This window comes from Gorilla gorilla, chromosome 17 (assembly GCF_029281585.2).
Source record: "Gorilla gorilla gorilla isolate KB3781 chromosome 17, NHGRI_mGorGor1-v2.1_pri, whole genome shotgun sequence".
Taxonomy (NCBI): Eukaryota; Metazoa; Chordata; class Mammalia; order Primates; family Hominidae; genus Gorilla; species Gorilla gorilla.
Genome location: NC_073241.2, coordinates 195,319 through 210,608, shown reverse-complemented (window position 1 = coordinate 210,608; position 15,290 = coordinate 195,319). Strand labels below are relative to the sequence as shown.

At 53.6% G+C, this 15,290-nt stretch overlaps 1 pseudogene; it reads left to right on the top strand.

The window, feature by feature from the left end:
- The first annotated feature begins 716 nt into the window (after positions 1 to 716).
- On the top strand, positions 717 to 14,621 carry LOC129530593 (scaffold attachment factor B2-like; annotated as a pseudogene).
- The last annotated feature ends 669 nt before the right edge of the window (positions 14,622 to 15,290 follow it).

The window sequence follows — 15,290 nt, the reverse complement described above, 5'->3', positions numbered from 1 at the left end:
CTGGGTCGGTTGGAGGAGAGGCCAACAGGTGCTTGCTGGAGGGCCTTGCAGGGGCCTGACTTTCCTGCCTGGACCCTGGCATGTCGTTGGTGTTGAGTCAGTGTGCAGTTTAATTAGACAAATGGCATTAGGGAACGCAGCAGCTGAGTTTGAGTGGCGAAGATGATTTATTTCACTGCTTAGAAGAAAGTTGCCTTTGGTTGAAATGGCACTTAACACCTTCCCGTATTCACTGGCACATAACACATTATTTTAACTCCCTAAAAGTATGCAGCAGTTACCGGTCGAGGGGTGTTGGCCTCAAGGGTAAATGGCCTGCCGCTCTGTGCAGCGGGGGCTTGGTGTCCTGCCACTGTGCCTCCATCCTGTTGAGGCTGTATTGGGAAGAAATGCTTTTCCCTATAAAGCTTATAAACAATGTTCCACACACACATGATGAAACATTAAACTTTTTAGAAGTGTTCTTATGTAGTTGGCGTGTTTCTCATGTCCACCTGCACACCACTTTTGCGTGCTAGCCTGTCTGACATTTTGGAAACGCATCCCCAGGAATTTCATTGTGCATATCCCTCAATTCAGCACATACTAGAAGTGGGAATACAGCCTGTATCTAAAGAGGAGTATTGTTATTACTATGGGTTTCAAATAATTTTTGCCACCTAATTGCCGCTGGGGTGATTTGTTTTGTGTGGACCTCTGAGTATGTGTGAGTCGAGGCTCTGGGTGAGCCGTTCCTGTTACAGAGTCTTGTGAACTCAAATTCGATAACCATGTCTTTAAATAGAACTGTAATTAAGAAGGAAGAGAAGATTGAGAAGAAGGAGGAAGAAAAGCCTGAAGACATTAAGAAGGAAGAAAAAGACCAGGATGAGCTGAAACCCGGACCTACAAATCGGTCTAGAGTCACCAAATCAGGTGAGGAGAGCCTTTTAAGAGCTGTGGAAGGGGAAGGCCTGGCACGGGTGGGGAGTGGGGGTTCCGAGGGAAGGTGAGGACAGCAAGCTCTGGTGACATGGCTGTTTCGCTGTTCATATGGCACTGTTAAAGAAACAAGAGGCTGTTGATGAAATGGCTTAAAGGAGTTTCCATACAACATCGGGAATTCAGAAGTGCTTGGGACTCAGGGCTTGTGTGTATTGCTGAACTCAGCTGCCTGAGTTCGGGCTTTTTCAGGGCCTTTGGCTGATTGTAGTGTGGGATTTGCAAGAGTGAGTTGTCCGAGTTTCTTGTAACTAACCTGATGCTATTTTGCAGGTGTGCAGTAAAGTTTTTCCCACATTATGTTAAAGCTGGAGGTAGTAAAAACACAGAGAAAAATGAAACCTCCAAGCATCTGTTGAAGTGGTTCTGTTTGGACGATGCCACTTCTGTTGTCATTTTATAAAGGTTCATTGTGCTTTACACCTTTGAATCCGTATGAGACTCAGAATGTTTTGTGGCAAAAAAAATAAGCCAACTCCACCTCCCTCATCAAGGAAGAGAAAAACAGAAACAAAACCCAACCATCTGGAGCATTGAAATTTGGTATAGCACATTACAAGCTGGATCTTCAGCTCTCGGGCTAATTTACCCTGCGTCTCACGAGGAACGTGTTTTTAAAATGTTCCTCAAGTATTATAAATCTCCCCAAATAAGTCATTGTTCCAGTGGTTTATGCCTGGTGGTTCTGTCGTCAGGAGAGAGAATTGGTTTGGAAGCCTTTATTGCTGGAGATGAATGGAGGGAAGCCCACCCGTCTGGCAAGGCACTCCCTCAGAGTGGCAGTGTGATTCCTAGCACGGGCTGGATACTGCGGAGCTTCACAGAATGTCAGGGAGGAGTGACAGCATAGACCACCTCCGGAGCTGTGTGGGTTTAGAGTGGAGGGGTCACGGAGGGCTCTGCAGGATGGCTGTGCTTGTGTGCATGCTGCAGGTTTAAGCTGTAGGTTGGGAACAGGTCCCTCTAGTTGTGTAAAGAGCTGTGAGGGTACCCCCATGATGCTGTGCCCGTGTTACCGTGTTGCTCACAACAGATGAGAAATAGAGGCTCCCAAGGCTAGTGTCAGTCACTTGACTCACGCCTTGTGTGTTCAAAGCCCAGGGTCCATCAGAGTGCTGTTTACTGCGGGAAGTTGGGGCGTCCACAGGTTTTGATAGTTTGTTGTGTTTTTTCCTGAAGGAAGCAGAGGAATGGAGCGGACGGTCTTGATGGATAAATCGAAAGGAGAGCCCGTCATTAGCGTGAAAACCACGAGCAGGTCCAAAGAGAGAGTGAGTATTGCCTCTGCCATCTCAGGACCAGCTGTTTCTCACGATGGCTCCACGGCCCGTTTGATCCGCATTATGAAAACAGCACTGTTTTGCCTTTAAAATTGAAGTTTGTAGGAGGCGCGATAATTGTGTAGATTGCGGATACAGACACACACATGAATCCCGGTGCTTTCTGCAGAGCAGTGCGCATCCGTGTTTGCTTCCCTTACTGGCTCCTGACCGGGATGTGCCGCCTTCAGACAGAGCATTGGTTCACACGGCAGCTCACCGTAGGGTGGGATGGGCCAGACCCAGGCTTTTCGAGCCGGAAGGCAGGTCCTACTCTTTGGTTGACTTAATAGCAGGTTACTTTCTTTCATTGGTTTTTTAGTCTCCTATTGAATTAACCAAAAAGGTAGAGACCAACCTAGGACAGAGAGCTGGTCATGTTATCAGATCAACAGGTGCACCTCTCGAGTTGTGCACACAACTAGATGAAATAGCGTCTCATTTGCGTTTTTCACTCTGGGAAACAATAAAAACCTCTGCTTCCCAGCTGCAGGTTCTAGCTAAGATATTCATGAGGTGACAGTACTTTTTTAACGAATGTGGAGTTCACCATATTCAGCCAGGACCACTTTGTGTTGTTAAGACTTAACTTTTTTTTTTTTTTTTTTTGAGATGGAGTCTTGCTGTGACGCTCAGGCTGGAGTGCAGTGGCGTGATCTCTGCTCACTGCAACCACTGCCTCCTGGGTTGAAGCGACTCTCCTGCCTCAGCCTCTCGAGTAGCTGGGATTACAGGCAACAGGCACACATCACCACACCAGGCTAATTTTTTTACTTTTAGTAGAGACGGGATTTTGCCACGTTGGCCAGGCTGGTCTCGAACTCCTGACCTCAAGTGATCCACCCGCCTCAGCTTCCCAAAGTGCTGGGATTACAGGCTTGAGCCACTGCGCCCAACTAAGACTTAGTTTTTAAAATGAACATTTGGATTTTATAAAGTATCAGTTCCTAATGTCATTTTTCACATGAAAATCATAAGATACAGAGAAATGTAGAGTAGAACATTGAAAAAGACCCATACTCTTACCCCCATGTAACTGTGATGTTGAAAATAAGTAGTGATGACACATGCATGATTAGAACATCTGGTCAGCTTGAGGAGATACAGCACGGGCATACTAAAGCCTCTGTGTGTCCAGTTGGGCTCCTCGGCTTCCTCTGCACACACGTCCCCTGTGCCTGCCATGGGACCACAGACAGAGGATGTGCTGGAGCTTGCACTTTCTGTGTAATATGCCTTGGAGGTCTCTAAATACAGACACATACGGTTTGGCTTTTTTCCTTTTTGCTTTTTTTTCTTTTCGCTTTTACATATATTTTTTATTTTATGCATGATATTTACCTATTAAAAAAATAAAGGGTGGGGGTGTCTCACTTTGCTGCTTAGCCTGGCTTCAAGTGATTCTCTCGCCTTGACCTTCCAAACTTGCTGGATTACAGGTGTGAGCCACCACTCCCAGCCTCTTTTAACGTTTAAATTTTGAAATAAAGTGCTGTTCAGAAAGGTTGTGGAGGGGACTTAAATCTCCTGGGTGTGTTGCACCTGCCAGGTCGCTAGTAAGTGGCTAAGCTGGCCTGAGAACCCAGGAGTCCCGTGCTGACACTGTTGCCTGCTGTGCTGCCCACTGTGCGGTGGTATGTGGGCATCTGTCACCTTATTCTACTGCAGTGTGTGTAAGACATCTGCCCGTCTCGTAGGCAAAGCTTGCCATCAAAGTGCTGAGTGATGCGTGTCTCTCCTGTGTCTGTGTGCCCCTTTCTCTCCAGCCTGCATTTTATTAATAATTGGTGTAATGTCTCGTCTTGACCTTTGCTTGTCTTTCTGTTGGGTTGGTTTGTTTTTCATTGCTCGCTCTTTCTCTCCTATGGGAGCTAATTAGGAAAATAAACTGAGTAGCTTTTTAAAAATGTCATTTCCCAGGCCCCTGCCCCAGAGATTCTGTGTGGATCAGCAGGAGGCCTCAGGTTCTGTGTTGTTTAAAAGCTTCCTGGGAGGGTCTGATGTGTAGCCAGTTTGGGTGAGGGGCCCTGGAGAACCTTGGAAATGGGAGTCAGTTGTTACAGCTCTGAGCTTTATGCCACAGATAGAAAATGATGAATATAGGCTGGGTGCGGTGGCTCACACCTGTAATCCCGGCACTTTGGGAGGATGAGGCAGCAGATCACTTGAGCTCAGGAGTTTGAGACCAGCCTGGACAATAGGGCGAAACCCTGTCTCTACAAAAATAGAAAAATTAGTCAGGCATGGTGGTGTGCACCTGTGGTCTCAGCTACTCAGGAGGCTGAGGTGGGAGGATCACTTGATCCTGCAGTGAGCTGTGACTCAGCCACTGCACTCCAGGCTGGACAACAGAACAGGACTGGGTCTCAAACCCAAAAAACCTACAAAAAATAAATTACGGAAGTTGGCTATTAGTGTTCTGTACCTTATTAGGAGCACTGTTTTGCATTAAAGCATTTTGGCATATTCTCTTTATTTATTTGAGACGGAGTCCCGCTCTGTCACCCAGGCTGGAGTACAGTGGCGCAATCTCAGCTCACTGCCATCTCTACTTCCCAGGTTCAAGCGATTCTTCTGCTTCAGCCTCTTAAGTAGCTGGGATTACAGGCATGCGCCACCACGCCTAGCTAATTTTTGTATTTTTAGTTGAGACGGGGTTTCACCATGTTGGTCAGGCTGGTCTCGAACTCCTGATGTTGTGATCCGCCCACCTTGGCCTCCTGAAATGCTGGGATTACAGGTGTGAGCCACTGCGCCCGGCCTGGCATATTCTATTTAGAGCTGTCTGCCTGAGTCCTGAGCCAGCAGTTAAGAAGTGAAACATGCAGTCTGCCCTCCAGCTGTCCAAACAGCTGGCCTGACTGCTGTTCCCTCTGAACTAATGGCCACAGTGGCCCTGTGCGGATGTGCCCGTGGCTCTGAGAGGCCTAGGTTTGCTTTGGATTATGTGAGTCCTTGGCTGTGCTATGCTAGAAGAACTGTGCCTGTAGGTTCTCTGAGGCGTGGGCCAACCTCTTCTCTTCCATGAATGCCCCTTGACATCTGAAAGCAGGATTCTGGATTAGGCAGTAAAATGCAAACTTGGAGGGAAGCAGCCTATGGCCTGGGCCTCTGGTCTGGAGACCACAGCCTTCCATCTACACCATGTGGGGCCAGAGAATCTTAGTCTCATGCACACGTGCATAATCTCCATTGTTTGTTTGTTGCAATCATTTTCCTGACATTAATAAACCAGTTTTGGTAAACAGAGCTCCAAGAGTCAGGATCGCAAGTCAGAAAGCAAAGAAAAGAGACATCTTGTCATTTGATAAAATCAAAGAACAAAGGGAGAGAGAGAGAGCGCCAGAGGCAGCGGGAACGGGAGATCCGAGAAACGGAGAGGCGGCGGTGAGTGGAGCTGGGTGGGGCGGTGGGCTGGTGGTTTCCTCTCGGGGTGGCTGTCCTCCCAGCTGTACTTGGAGTGCGCAGTCTGTGTGCCCGAGAGCCAGTGCCTGGGCTGGCGGGTGTCGTGCTTCACCTGGGTCCTCGAGGCAGGGGCCAGCACCTGTTCACACGTGAGCCGCCAGACATGCCAGGTGGCATGAATGTCATCAAAGGGCCAGGTGCAGTGGCTCACACCTGTAATCCGAGCACTTTGGGATGCCAGGGCCAGAGGATCATCTGAAGCCAGGAGTTCAAGACCATCCTAGGCAATGTAGCGAGACCCCACCTCTACAAAATATTTAAAAATTAGCTGGGCATGGTGGCGTGCACTTGTAGTCCCAGCTACTCAGGAGGTTGAGGTGGGAGGATTGCCGGAGCCCAGAAGCTCAAGGCTGCAGTGAGCTGTGATCACAACAGTGCACTGCAGACTGGGTGACAGAGTGAGACCCTGTCTCTTAAAAAGAAGTCATCAAAGCCCTTTACAGTATATGGGGTTTGGCTATGTTGCCAGGCTGATAACTGCTGGGCCCAAGCGATCCTCCTGCGTCAGCCTCCCTAAGTGCTGGATTACAGGCTGAGCCTTCTGCTGGCTCAAAGTCTATTTTCGCCCCTCCTCTGGTGTTGGACCTTGGCCCGTGTGGAAGGCCCAGCCGTGTGTGGCTTTGATGGGATGGGATGGTCCCTGGGTGCTGAGGCCTCAGTCTTCCCTGTTGAAACCTTTCACCTAAGGTCAGAAACTGCAAGCAGAGTCCAGTTGTCATTTTGCCGCGGCTCCCTTCTGGGCTGTGGTCTTGAAGGAGGCTTGTCCCTCTGCCTTGACATTCGGCCTTTTCACGTCGGGATGCCCGGCGTTCTCTTGTCACTTTTCCTCAAATATTGCTCAGTAAAGCAAAAGCTGTGCTCACAGCATTTGGAAAATGTTCTCGAGCGAACCTAGAACACTATGTTGCCAGCTGTGCTGCCTTTGCTTTTCTCAAGGTAACTTTGTTAAGTAAGGTAACCCCCTGCATGCACAGCTTTAGGGAAGCCCGGTGAGCTTTTGGATCCATTTTTTTTTCCTGCTTCCAATACACACCCAGTTTTGGGCACCGGGCTTTCTCCTCGGAGGCTCACGCAGGGAGTTCAGGGCAGCCTCGCCTGTCCCCGCAGGGAGCGCGAGCAGCGGGAGCGGGAGCAACGCCTCGAGGCCTTCCATGAGCGGAAGGAGAAGGCCCGGCTACAGCGGGAACGCCTGCAGCTCGAGTGCCAGCGCCAGCGGCTGGAGCGGGAGCGGCTGGAGCCGGAGCGGCTGGAGCCGGAGCACCTGGAGCCGGAGCGGCTGGAGCCGGAGCGGCTGGAGCCGGAGCGCAGGAAGGAGCAGGAGCGCAGCCACCGCGAGCGCCTGGAGCGGGAGCGCCTGGAGCGGGAGCGCCTGGAGCGGGAGCGCCTGGAGCGGGAGCGCCTGCAGCTCGAGTGCCAGCGCCAGCGGCTGGAGCGGGAGCGCATGCGTGTGGAGCGGCTGGAGCGGGAGCGCGTGGAGCGCGAGCGCAGGAAGGAGCAGGAGCGGCTGGAGCGGGAGCGGCTGGAGCGGGAGCGCCTGGAGCGGGAGCGCCTGGAGCGGGAGCGGCTGGAGCGGGAGCAGCGGGAGCAGCTGGAGCGCGAGCGCATGTGCGTGGAGCGTGAGCACAGGAAGGAGCAGGAGCGCAGCCACCGCGAGCGCCTGGAGCGGGAGTGCCTGGAGCGGGAGCGCCTGGAGCGGGAGCGGCTGGAGCGGGAGCGGCTGGAGCGGGAGCGCCTGGAGCGGGAGCGCCTGCAGCTCGAGTGCCAGCGCCAGCGGCTGGAGCGGGAGCGCATGCGCGTGGAGCGGCTGGAGCGCGAGCGCATGCGCGTGGAGCGCGAGCGCAGGAAGGAGCAGGAGCGGCTGGAGCGGGAGCGGCTGGAGCGCGAGCGCATGCGCGTGGAGCGTGAGCGCAGGAAGGAGCAGGAGCGCAGCCACCGCGAGCGCGAGGAGCTGCGGCGCCAGCAGGAGCAGCTGCGTTACGAGCAGGAGCGGCGGCCCGGGCGGAGGCCCTACGACCTGGACCGGTGAGTCCCGCCCAGAGCGTGGGCAGGACGGAGACCAGCGTGGCAGCGGTGTTCACCCTTCCAGCAGAACAGCGGCTTCTCTTCCGTCCCTGTCGGTGGGGAGAATGAAATTTGATATGGAGCATGCGCCTTGGGGACCCCCGCCGATCTCACTGCGCTGCTGCAGGTTTATCAGTTCGCTGTCCTCACCGGAGGCTGTGTAGCATCTTCCTGAACTTGAGTTATTCTGGGAAACTTGACGGCTGCCACTTGCTGAAGGGTTTGTGATGCTTTTCCTTTCCACTTACCCGTGGAGCATAGCTGTTCTCTGTCTTGCGAGACAACCGAACGCCCGTCAGGCCCAAGTTGGCCACCGCTGACTCTGCCGGTCTCATGTGTCCTTGTAGACAGAGAGGCAGAGCAGGCGCTGTGGAAAAGGAAATTGCCTCTGATTTAGAAAGTAGGTTTATTGGTCTCTAGCTACCCCGGGCGGCTTAATTGACAGTCACCCTTCACCCCGCTCTCCGTGAGCCTAGTTTTCTGGTAAAAATCAGGAAGAAGATAATTGGATGCCGTCCAGAGCTGTGTGTAGTTCACTATCACCCCATGTCATTCTCTTTGCTTTTGCAAGAAACTCAGAGGGAGATTCAGGCTCCCGTGGAAGGCAGGGAAAGTAAAAGTGTGGCAACTCGAATGCTATTCCAGAAGAATCAAATATTTCATTTCAGTTGCATTTGTGCTCATGAGGGGGGATCAAGGTAATAACAGCCTCACGAGACAATGAGCTCACAGCAGTGCTCCTTTCGGGACTGTTGGATGAGAACACAAGTGTGCCTCTTGGCTGTTAATGGCGGTTTTAATTTATCAGATCAAAGCAATGATGATCGAATGTTTAGAGATTAGCCCTGCAGGACATTTTAAACGATACTGGGTCTGGGGAGAGAGCTCCCCTCCCCACCTCCACCACCTCCTTTTTTCCTCCTCCTCTCTCATAAATGGAATTTGTATTCTTTTAAAATAAAAACCAACAGACGAGATGATGCCTATTGGCCGGAAGGAAAGCGTGTGGCGATGGAGGACCGATATCGTGCAGACTTTCCCCGGCCAGACCACCGCTTTCACGACTTCGATCATCGAGACCGGGGCCAGTACCAGGACCACGCCATCGACAGCTCAGTGGTCCTGTCCCCTCCTTTAGCTACAGTCATTGTGGGCACCGGGGCATCCAGCTGACCTCGTTCTCAGCCCAGTGCAGGGCTTCCTGTGTGCTCTGAAGCCTCGTTTACTTCTGAGATCCACAGTGGATGACTCTGGCCTTGCACAGAACTTGAGCGAGTTGCTGGAATCCCCAGCTTACCTCATAGGAAGGCATCTCAGAGCTCGTTCCATCCACCAACGCTTTTCATAGGTGGGCCAGGAGGGGCCTGAGTGCAGGCCATCTGCACCGAGCTCTCTTGTGAGGCAGCAGTGTTTGCCAGCACAACCTGGTTGTGCCCAAGAGCTACCAGAGAATTGATGGAGGACGTGCAAAATTTCTCATGAGGCCTGTTTTGTATTTCGAGGGTCTGGGTGGGTTTTTTAGCCTTTTAAAATGAGGAATACATCTAGTTTATTAAAAAGGCAGCCCTTGGTTTTCCAGTGTAAGAATCCTGTCTTTGGGCTCCCCTCGGCTGCACATCTCTGACCTATTTCCCCATTCATTGGCTCCTTCAGTCAGAATGTCAGAGCGGGGAGAACAGGAAAGGGAGGCTGAGAGGCCACACTCTTAATTCTGCTGGAGTTTGGGGTGGAGTTGGTGTGAATTTTGATGAGTCCCACGCATTGGGTCAGACCAAAGATGAGGGATCATCGGAGGCCTCTGTTTGTCCCTGTTCCCCTAACTGAGAGCTCCCCGAGGAATTTTAGTTCAGTGAGATCTTTATTCCCACCTCTTTAGGATCCAACTTCGTTTCTGCCCCCGGGAAAAAGCCTTTCGATTTGAGCTAGCTTTTTTCTTTTTTCCCAGGCCAGTTATAGTTTTTATGTGATGGGATGGAAAAAGTATCCCAGTCGTGAAACTTGCCTGACCTGCAGAAACGTGTAGTCGTGCCTGGTGCTGTTTGAACGGGATCTTTTCCTTTTGCAGGCGGGAGGGTTCGAGGCCAATGATGGGAGACCACCGGGATGGGCAGGTGAGTAGAGCCCCGATGCCAAGCCCTGGGGCCACTGTACTGCTGTGCGGGCATAGCGGACCATTTCAAGCCAGGCGGCCGCTTGATCCCAGAGAGGTGGCAACCAAGTCAGCACGTGTGGCGGGTATGCAAGTGTGGGTTCTGGCCAGCGACTAGAAGTACAAATATTTAGTCGGACGTGGTGGCTCATGCCTGTAATCCCAGCACTTTGGGAAGCTGAGGTGGGTGGATCACAAGGTCAGGAGTTCAAGACCAGCCTGGCCGACATGGTGAAACCCTGTCTCTACTAAAAATACAAAAAATTAGCTAGGCATGGTGGCGAGTGCCTGTAGTCCCAGCTACTCGGGAGGCTGAGGCAGGAGAATCGCTTGAACCCGGGAGGCGGAGGTTGCAGTGAGTCGAGGTCGCACCATTGCACTCCAGCCTGGGCAACAAGAGCAAGACTCCGTCTCAAAAAAAAAAAAAGTGCAAATATTTGATTGTTTTGTAATGCTCAAGTTTCTGTCATTTTCAAATATGTCGGGCTTGTTCTTCATTGTATCCAGTAGAAAACTCATGTGTCTCTTCATTGTCCACTTGCTCAGGGAGCCTTTGGGTCTTAGTACCTGTGGGGTCCCCCAAGAACCCAAATGGTGGTTGTCATTTAGCCCACATGTGCCAGGGTCGGGGGGATGGGGGAGCCCGGGCTTCCCCATGTTTCAAGTCCGTGCTGGGTGGGCATGGGGGGCTGAAGGCCACAAGAGTGGTCCCTGAGTCTCTGTGGTGCCATGCGGGTGCCCCGTGCATGGTGGCAGGGTGTGAGTTCTGAGAAAGCAGCAGCCCGGTGGAGAGGTGGGAGGTGGGCGGCAGAGTAATGGCCTGTAACAGCAGGCAGCACCCGCCTGCTTCCTGGCTGCTGGCTGCTCCATGCAGAGTTGGTTGGCCAGGGAGGCTGGAACTGTGGCCCTGCCAGAGCACAGGGGGGCTGACCCACCCGAGGGCCCTCCTGTTATCGGAAAGGAGGCAGCGCCCAACTTCTCAGGGAAGACAGGGTTTGGTGACGTCTTAGTGGACCTTGAGCAGAGCTATTGAGGGCAGTAATACCAGGGTGCCCCTGGCTCCTGGGGCAGCTCAGGTGGGGCAGTGATGCAGCTGTAGGGGTGCGAGGAGGGGAGCCAGGGAGCAGAAGGTCAGTGAAGCAGGGCCCAGCAGGGCTGAGGCTGCACCCTTCAGTCCTCTCTCAGCTCCGCCCCACCTGCCACCCTGGGGCCTGCGGTGGACAGGCCTTCCGGAAGGTGGGCCTATGTGGGTGACATGGTCAGTGTCACCCTGTTCCTCTCCTGCCTTCCAGCACTATGGAGATGACCGCCATGGCCACGGAGGACCCCCAGAGCGCCACGGCCGGGACTCCCGTGATGGCTGGGGGGGCTATGGCTCCGACAAGAGGCTGAGTGAAGGCCGGGGGCTACCCCCTCCCCCCAGGTTAGTGGGTGAGCCCCAGCCGGGTGGGGAGCATCTGTCCTAACCTGGGAAAAGGTTGGTGCCTGGCTGGGCACGTCCCCAAGGTTTGATTCAGCTAGGGCAGTTTTAGGACGGGCTACCAGGGGTCCTGCCATTTGAAACCCCTGACTCAGAAAGTCCAGGTTCTCAAGAAGAAAGCATAGAACAGGCTTTCAGGGATGGAGCTGTCCAGGTCGCCCAGAATGGCCCATCCCCATTCTTGAGCTGGGGGTCGCCTGCAGCTGTGAATGTCTCGATCACGGGCTGCGTACACACTGGGAGAGACAGCGCTGAAGCTCTTAGTCTTGCCCCGTCCGTGGTAGAGCAGCCTCGCCCCTGCCTCCACGTTGCCTCTTGACACGTGTCTTCCTCGGGTTTTCTCTCTGACCCCTAGTTGCTCTGGGGTGGGTCTTCTCAACCCTGTCCTGCCTGTTAGAATCACTTATGAGGACCCTCCACCCAGGACTCGGGGCTGAGGACACTGGGCCGGGTCCTCCACAGGCGTCCAAAGCCACCTTCACCAGCACTGCAGTGGGGGTGCTGTTCTGAGCCTTGTCAGCATTGGTGGGGTGCAGGGCTTGTCTGGGAGGACTCTGGGTGCCTCTTTAGTTTCTTTGGCCAGCTGCAGTCACCCCTGCCTGTTTGTCCTGTTGCTGTCTGGGCTGGCCGCGAGGAGGCTGGTGGCAGGACCGCTTTGCGGCTGCCACCCTGCTTTCCTCTGTGAGCTGAGTGTCCTGTCTTGTCTCCAGCCCCGGCCCAGGGCTGCCTCGGCCCCTGCCCAGTGCCACAGGGTGGGTTTTGGCCCCCTGTGCTCCCCCGTTCCATCCCTCCCTCCACGCTGAGAGGCACTTCCACCTCTGCCAGGGACTTTGACTCGGAGCTGTGCCGAGTGTCCCAGGACACCCGAAGCTTCTCCTGAATCTGTGGGCAGCACAGACGGTGGCAGTGCTCTGATCAGTTGGTGTGAAGTGTTCTCTTCCGTGAGACTTCATTAGCATTCCTGTTCTGTCACTTGGTGGCTTTTATGGTAAATACCTCGGGGGTGTAAATGGGAAACTCATCCACAGTGAGTAGCAGCTGGGCGCCATCAGGTCACCGAGGGCAGGTTCCACACGGGAGCTTTCCGCTCCCTCCAGGGCGGTATTGCACTTGCCTGGCAGTGCGCACTGGGGGCTCTGGTGGCCCCTCTCGGGCCTGTGGGCTGGCTCACTTGGCCTGACTCTCACTGCATCCGGCAACCCACAGCAGGCAGGCACTCATGCAGATGGGTCTGGCTGCTTTCCTGCACGGCCACTGTGACTGCTTGGCCACTTGGGACTCAGGACACTGGAGTCGGATTTTTATCTCCCAGAGTTTGTCTGAAACTTTAAACAAATAGCTTTCTTTAAGTATAATTCACACAACACACACTTCCCGTTCACGTGTGCAGTCAGTGGAGGTTTGCGTGTATGTGGATCTGTTTAGCCATCCGCATGGCTGATTCTGAAGCATTTTCATCACGTCAAAGGAAACCCTGCCCCTTTTAGCAGCCGCACCCCTTCCCCCCTGCCCTTGGTAGCCACAGGTCCCTTTCTGGCTCTGGATTTGCTTTCTTGAGTCATTTCTTGGCCTGCGCGGTGTGCCTGCTGGGCCTGGCTTCTCCCTAAGCCTTGTGTATTCAGGGCTCATCTCCACATGCTGCCTGGGCCAGCGCTTCCTTCCTAGTTAGGGCTGTGAACATTCCATGGTCCAGACACACTACATAGTGTTATCCGCTCATCAGTTCATGGGTGTTGGGGTCCTTCTCCCTTTGGCTGTTAGGAATCTTGCCGCTAGGAACATTCATGCATAGGTGTCTTTGGCCATGTTTTCATTTCTGGCAGGTAGGAATGGGTTTGCTGGGTCATGGTAATTCTGCACTTAACTTTTTGAAGAACCACCAAACTTTTCCACAGTGGCCACACCATTTTACATTTCCACCAGCAGTGGACAAGGGTTCTTCCCTTTCCTCGCACCCTCCACGGTGTGTGTTATTGTGTGATTCTAGCATCCCAGCCAGTGGGAGGTAGCATCTCGGTGTGGCTTGGATTGGCATTTCCGGGTGGCGTTGAGCACCTTCTCACGTGCTTACTAGCACATCTGTCTTTGGGGAAATGTCCCTTCCCATGATTTGCCCACTTGACATGCAGCCCTTGCTGTGTGGCATGACCCACCATGCAGCTGAGGCCAGGGTGGGTGTGCCTGCTGCCGACACAACCCTGGAGGCTCATTAGATGGCTGCATGTCTTTTTCTTTTGGCAAAGGGGTGGCCGTGACTGGGGAGAGCACAACCAGCGGCTGGAGGAGCACCAGGCACGTGCCTGGCAGGGTGCCATGGATGCAGGCACGGCTAGCCGGGAGCACACCAGGTGGCAAGGTACGGGGCTGGCTCCAGGGACGAGGGTGGCTGTGGCCCCCGCATGTGTCCAGGGGCTTCCCCAGGAATGGAGTGTTTGCAGACCCTTCTTCTCTTCTAGGTGGTGAGAGGGGCCTGTCTGGGCCCTCGGGGCCGGGGCACATGGCAAGCCGCGGTGGAGTGGCGGGGTAAGGCGTGTCATCCGTGGAGGACGGTGGTTCACTCCTGCTCCTCACTTCCTCTCCCTTTTTTGCATGTTTGATCAGCTGGCTGGGTTGGATGTTTTGAAAACAAAGCAAAAAGCAGCTCTTTGCAATTTATGCAAATAACGCTCTTGAGGTACCTGGAATACAATGTGTGATGATGATTTTTCTCACCTGGAAAAAAAAACCCAAGCGCTCTAAAGGCTGCGGGACCGTTACTGAACCCATGTTACGATGAAAACGCTGAGCACTTCAAGGGGAAAAAAAATGTCTGACTTTGTTCCTAGGCGAGGCGGCTTTGCACAAGGTGGACATTCCCCGGGCCACGTGGTGCCAGGTGGCGGACTGGAAGGTGGCGGAGTGGCCAGCCAGGACCGGGGCAGCAGAATCCCTCACCCACACCCTCATCCCCCCCCGTACCCCCACTTCACCCGCCGCTACTAAGTCCCACTCACTGCGAGTTTTCAGGTGGGCAGACGCACTGTTGAATCTGGTAGCCAGGGTTCCCTCGAACTTGGGGGATCTTTTTAAAAGCAAAGTAAATCCTGCCACCGTGTTGTAGCTCAATACAATGTGAACTCACTTTTTTTTTTTTTAATAAATGTGTTCTTGTTCTGCCATTTTTAAATCAAGGTTTCTGTTAACGAGGCATTCCATTTTCCATTAATAAAGTTTACCATTTGCAGTCTTGCGTGTGTGTGCACGTGCGTGAGTCCTGGTGGCCATAGAGCTCGGGATGGGACCAACCCTGGGCGCAGTGGTGTGACCACATGTTGACTGTTGGCTCTGCCAGGCGCTGCCAAAGTCTTTTGCCTGCATCATCCTACTGAGTTGTCATAACCACCTCAGGAAGTGGGCTGTCCAGGTCCCCATCATGGGATGAAACTGAGGCTGGGGAGTCAGCCCATGGGAACTAGGAATTCTTCAGGGGTTGCTGTGCACCATGGGGCCCTCAGACCAATCCCTTTATCCCGAGCCTGTCTCTGCGTGGGTAGTGGTGAGGGCGTGCCAGGCCCTGGGGAGCCCTCCCCCTGCCACCTCAGTCTGGGGCTGTGTCCCATGCTGGTGTGTGGTGGGCTCTGTTAGGGAGGGTCCGTGTGTGGTGGGCCCGCCCTCCCCTGGCTGCCAAGTGTGTCCTGCTCAGTGTCTGCTGCCAGCAGCTGGTTAGGAGTGGGATGGCGCTGACTCGGTGATGGGCCCAGGTGGTAGAACTGGTCCCTCCGTTCTTCTGGAAATGTCCATTTGTCTGCAAAAGTGCATTTGAGTGTGATGCCCATTTTCTTCCTTAAAGACTGTG